The sequence below is a fragment of the Heterodontus francisci genome, chromosome 2, assembly GCF_036365525.1.
Source record: "Heterodontus francisci isolate sHetFra1 chromosome 2, sHetFra1.hap1, whole genome shotgun sequence".
Lineage (NCBI taxonomy): Eukaryota > Metazoa > Chordata > Chondrichthyes > Heterodontiformes > Heterodontidae > Heterodontus > Heterodontus francisci.
In genome coordinates this window covers 226,887,719-226,893,718 of record NC_090372.1, presented here as the reverse complement: position 1 = coordinate 226,893,718, position 6,000 = coordinate 226,887,719, and positions in this window count along the sequence as shown.

The window sequence follows — 6,000 nt, the reverse complement described above, 5'->3', positions numbered from 1 at the left end:
TTCCCCAAACCTGTCCCTAACCCCTTCCCCAAACCTGTTCCTAACCCCTTCCTCAAACCTGTCCCTAACCCCTTCCCCAAATCTGTCCCTAACCCCTCCCCAAACCTGTCCCTAATCCCTTCCCCACACCTGTCCCTAACCCCTTCCCCAAATCTGTCCCTCACCCCTTCCCCAAACCTGTTCCTAACCCCTTCCTCAAACCTGTCCCTAACCCCTTCCCCAAATCTGTCCCTAACCCCTCCCCAAACCTGTCCCTAACCCCTTCCCCAAATCTGTTCCTAACCCCTCCCCACACCTGTCCCTCACCCCTTCCCCAAACCTGTCCCTCACCCCTTCCCCAAACCTGTCCCTAATCCCTTCCCCAAACCTGTCCCTAACCCCTTCCCCAAAACTGTTCCTAACCCCTTCCCCAAAACTGTCCCTAACCCCTTCCCCAAACCTGTCCCTAACCCCTTCCCCAAACCTGTCCCTAACCCCTCCCCCAAACCTGTCCGTAACCCCTCCCCAGACCTGTCCCTAACCCCTCCCCAGACCTGTCCCTAACCCCTTCCCCAAACCTGTCCCTAACCCCTTCCCCAAAACTGTTCCTAACCCCTTCCCCAAAACTGTCCCTAACCCCTTCCCCAAACCTGTCCCTAACCCCTTCCCCAAAACTGTTCCTAACCCCTTCACCAAAACTGTTCCTAACCCCTTCCCCAAACCTGTCCCTAACCCCTTCCCCAAAACTGTTCCTAACCCCTTCCCCAAAACTGTCCCTAACCCCTTCCCCAAAACTGTTCCTAACCCCTTCCCCAAACCAGTCCCTAACCCCTCCCCAGACCTGTCCCTAACGCTTTCCCCAAACCTGTCCCTAACCCCCTCCCCAAACCTGTCCCTAATCCCTTCCCCAAACCTGTCCCTAACCCTTTCCCCAAAACTGTTCCTAACCCCTTCCCCAAAACTGTCCCTAACCCCTCACCCAAACCTGTCCCTAACCCCTCCCCAGACCTGTCCCTAACCCCTTCCCCAAACCTGTCCCTAACCCCTTCCCCAAACCAGTCCCTAACCCCTCCCCCAAACCTGTCCGTAACCCCTCCCCAGACCTGTCCCCAACCCCTCCCCAAACCTGTCCCTAACCTCTCCCCAAACCTGTCCCTAACCCCTCCCCAAATCTGTCCCTAACCCCTTCCCCAAAACTGTCCCTAACCCCTTCCCCAAACCTGTCCCTAACCCCTTCCCCAAAATTGTTCCTAACCCCTTCCCCAAAACTGTCCCTAACCCCATCCCCAAACCTGTCCCTAACCCCTCCCCAAACCTTTCCCTAACCCCTTCCCCAAATCTGTCCCTAACCCCTTCCCCAAAACTGTCCCTAACCCCTTCCCCAAACCTGTCCCTAACCCCTTCCCCAAAACTGTCCCTAACCCCTTCCCCAAACCTGTCCCTAACCCCTTCCCCAAAACTGTTCCTAACCCCTTCCCCAAAACTGTCCCTAACCCCTTCCCCAAAACTGTTCCTAACCCCTTCCCCAAAACTGTCCCTAACCCCATCCCCAAACCTGTCCCTAACCCCTCCCCAAACCTTTCCCTAACCCCTTCCCCAAATCTGTCCCTAACCCCTTCCCCAAAACTGTCCCTAACCCCTTCCCCAAAACTGTTCCTAACCCCTTCCCCAAAACTGTCCCTAACCCCTTCCCCAAAACTGTTCCTAACCCCTTCCCCAAAACTGTCCCTAACCCCATCCCCAAACCTGTCCCTAACCCCTCCCCAAACCTTTCCCTAACCCCTTCCCCAAATCTGTCCCTAACCCCTTCCCCAAGTCTGTCCCTAAACCCTCCCCAATCCCTAAAGGTAACCCATCCACAAATCTATAGCAGATTTAATAATAACTTTCAAAAGGCTCATTGGATAAATACTCAAAAATGAAAAACTTAAAGGACTCTGGGACAAGAGGGGGGAGAATGGGACTAATTGATGTCTTCCAAAGAGCCAGCATAGACACGATGGGCCAAATGGCCTCCTACTGCGGTGTCTGATTCTATGATCCTACCTTGAAATGGATAGCATTCTTAAAGAGCAGGAAGAATGGGAACCCATGAAATAGAGTGAAGGGCGTCTGCTTTGACAGTTGATATGGGCAGGATAATTAACCTGACAGCATCTTCCATTGTGAGGATGTCGGCATCGCTGACAGGAACAGCAATTATTGCCTGAGGGCACAAACACTCCACAATGTAACCTGAGCCTAGAGTCACATGTAACCCAGACAGGAAAGGGCGGCAGCTCCCGTCCCTGAACCAGTTGGGCTTTTACAACCTTGCAGTTTTTATGGTATTCTGAAAGCTGGTTTCAGCCACACATGACCAGATTTACTGAATTAATTTCCCAAACTTACTCTGGTGGAACTTAAACTCAAATTACTAGTCAGGGTCCAGACCAGAAGATTCCTGCACCTATCAGAATGAAGGATGCTAAGTTTTTAACTTGTGACCTGATCGCAGATTTCATACCGCAGGCGATTCTGTATTCGAGCCCCACTCGCAGACTAGAACATATGATTTTAGCTGAAAATTCAATGCAGTACTGAGGGAGTGCTGCACTGTCAGAGGGTCAGTACTGAGGGAGTGCTGCACTGTCAGAGGGTCAGTACTGAGGGAGTGCTGCACTGTCAGAGGGTCAGTACTGAGGGAGTGCTGCACTGTCAGAGGGTCAGCACTGAGGGAGAGCTGCACCGTCGGAGGTTCAGTACTGAGGGAATGCTGCACAGTCGGAGCGTCAGTACTGAGGGAGTGCTGCACTGTCAGAGGGTCAGTACTGAGGGAGTGCTGCACTGTCGGAGGGTCAGTGCTGAGGGAGTGCTGCACTGTCGGATGGTCAGTACTGAGGAAGTGCTGCACAGTCGGAGGGTCAGTACTGAGGGAGAGCTGCACCGTCGGAGGTTCAGTACTGAGGGAGTGCTGCACAGTCGGAGCGTCAGTACTGAGGGAGAGCTGCACCGTCGGAGGTTCAGTACTGAGGGAATGCTGCACAGTCGTAGCGTCAGTACTGAGGGAGTGCTGCACTGTCAGAGGGTCAGTACTGAGGGAGTGCTGCACTGTCGGAGGGTCAGTGCCTAGGGAGTGCTGCACTGTCGGATGGTCAGTACTGAGGAAATGCTGCACAGTCGGAGGGTCAGTACTGAGGGAGTGCTGCACTGTCGGAGGGTCAATACTGAGGGAGAGCTGCACCGTCGGAATGTCAGTACTGAGGGAGTGAACAAAGAACAAAGAACAGTACAGTGCTGTATTTAACCCAGTCCAGACCCAGTATATAATCACTCTGTACAGTGCTGTATTTAACCCAGTCTAGACCCGGTATATAATCACTCTGTACAGTGCTGTATTTAACCCAGTCTAGACCCGGTATATAATCACTCTGTACAGTGCTGTATTTAACCCAGTCTAGACCCGGTATATAATCACTCTGTACAGTGCTGTATTTAACCCAGTCTGGACCCGGTATATAATCACTCTGTACAGTGCTGTATTTAACCCAGTCTGGACCCGGTATATAATCACTCTGTACAGTGCTGTATTTAACCCAGTCTAGACCCGGTATATAATCACTCTGTACAGTGCTGTGTTTAACCCAGTCTAGACCCGGTATATAATCACTCTGTACAGTGCTGTATTTAACCCAGTCTAGACCCGGTATATAATCACTCTGTACAGTGCTGTATTTAACCCAGTCTAGACCCGGTATATAATCACTCTGTACAGTGCTGTATTTAACCCAGTCTGGACCCGGTATATAATCACTCTGTACAGTGCTGTATTTAACCCAGTCTGGACCCGGTATATAATCACTCTGTACAGTGCTGTATTTAACCCAGTCTGGACCCGGTATATAATCACTCTGTACAGTGCTGTATTTAACCCAGTCTAGACCCGGTATATAATCACTCTGTACAGTGCTGTGTTTAACCCAGTCTAGACCCGGTATATAATCACTCTGTACAGTGCTGTATTTAACCCAGTCTAGACCCGGTATATAATCACTCTGTACAGTGCTGTGTTTAACCCAGTCTAGACCCGGTATATAATCACTCTGTACAGTGCTGTATTTAACCCAGTCTAGACCCGGTATATAATCACTCTGTACAGTGCTGTATTTAACCCAGTCTAGACCCGGTATATAATCACTCTGTACAGTGCTGTATTTAACCCAGTCTGGACCCGGTATATAATCACTCTGGATTCTCCTGTTTCTCATTAGAAAAGAACTCCCACTCCCATTTTGGGTGATGGGCAATCTCAGTCACATGCAAGTTATTGTTGACTGGTATCACCAGCAATTTGGATTCAAGCAAATAGAAAGTGGGCCAAAGTGAGGGTAACAGCAATAGTCATGACGGTTTATCGCATTCTTTTTAAGATGCTGGTAGGACAGAGTAAACAAATGGAAGGCTGCTTCACTTAGAAAAGGATTTATAGCAAGCCTACCACTGTAAACAAGAACATATAAACTTTACAATAACTTACAAATTCCAAAATCCTAAAAACGAAAGGATTTTTGTTACCCTATGAAATTCAGCAGCATCCTTTGCTAGCCAGGCACCAATGAAATGTATGACCAATAATTCTATTATGGAGGCCTTTATTGAGGACACTGAAAGAATGGCATGCTTCTTCAGGCTTGCATATATAGGTCTTTAACATCCACCAAGAAGAGCCAGAAGAGGAAATACCCCAGTACTACAGTGCAGTGTCAGCCTAGATTATGCACTCAAGTGCTGATATAGGACCGTAAATCATAAGATTACGATACTGAAACAGCAATACATACCAGAATTAAATTTAAAATATGTGAATCAATGTGATCAGTAGGATAAATACATTCATCAGTTCCCAATGTATGACATGACAGTGTACTCCAAAACTCAAAAGATAGTTCAGTACTTGAAGTGTTAAAATAACATAATGCACAAATGTTTTCCTTTAAGAGCTACTGCATCATTTAAATCTGGCATTTTTAAAAATTGTGTCAATATAAATGAATGCTAATCATTAATTCATGAAATTAAGATCCCTTCCACTTTCAACATGTATAGTGCCTGAAACCAAGTAAGATAACCTTTGCTATCAGGTCCCCAGGACCTGATATTCGAAATCGGAGAGTATTGAAAGAGGTAGCTTTGGAGATAGTGGATTCTGTCATTAACCGGGACCTACCTTCTTTGATCTTCCAAACAGGTTTCACATTTGCACATATGAAAGAAGTTAATAACCTCTTAAACTTCCAACATTTTGATCTTTTTATAGTGTTGATTGGTGCCAATCACTCTGAAAAACTTTGTAACCTGACAAATGTAACTGTTAATTTTACAATTAGATTAGGAGTTATATATAAATGGAAACTGATTTGGAAAAGTGCTTGAAACGCCCTTCTGCCGAGAACTGAGGGAGCGCTGCACTGTCGGAGGGTCAGTACTGAGGGAGTGCAGCACTGTCGGAGGGTCAGTACTGAGGGAGTGCTGCACTGTCGGAGGGTCAGTACTGAGGGAGTGCTGCACTGTCGGAGGGTCAGTACTGAGGGAGTGCTGCACTGTCGGAGGGTCAGTACTGAGGGAGTGCAGCACTGTCGGAGGGTCAGTACTGAGGGAGTGCTGCACTGTCGGAGGGTCAGTACTGAGGGAGTGCTGCACTGTCGGAGGGTCAGTACTGAGGGAGTGCTGCACTGTCGGAGGGTCAGTACTGAGGGAGTGCTGCACTGTCGGAGAGTCAGTACTGAGGGAGTGCTGCACTGTCGGAGAGTCAGTACTGAGGGAGTGCTGCACTGTCGGAGAGTCAGTACTGAGGGAGCGCTGCACTGTCGGAGGGTCAGTACTGAGGGAGTGCTGCACTGTCGGAGAGTCAGTAGTGAGGGAGTGCTGCACTGTCGGAGGGTCAGTACTGAGGGAGTGCTGCACTGTCGGAGGGTCAGTACTGAGGGAGTGCTGCACTGTCGGAGAGTCAGTACTGAGGGAGCGCTGCACTGTCGGAGGGTC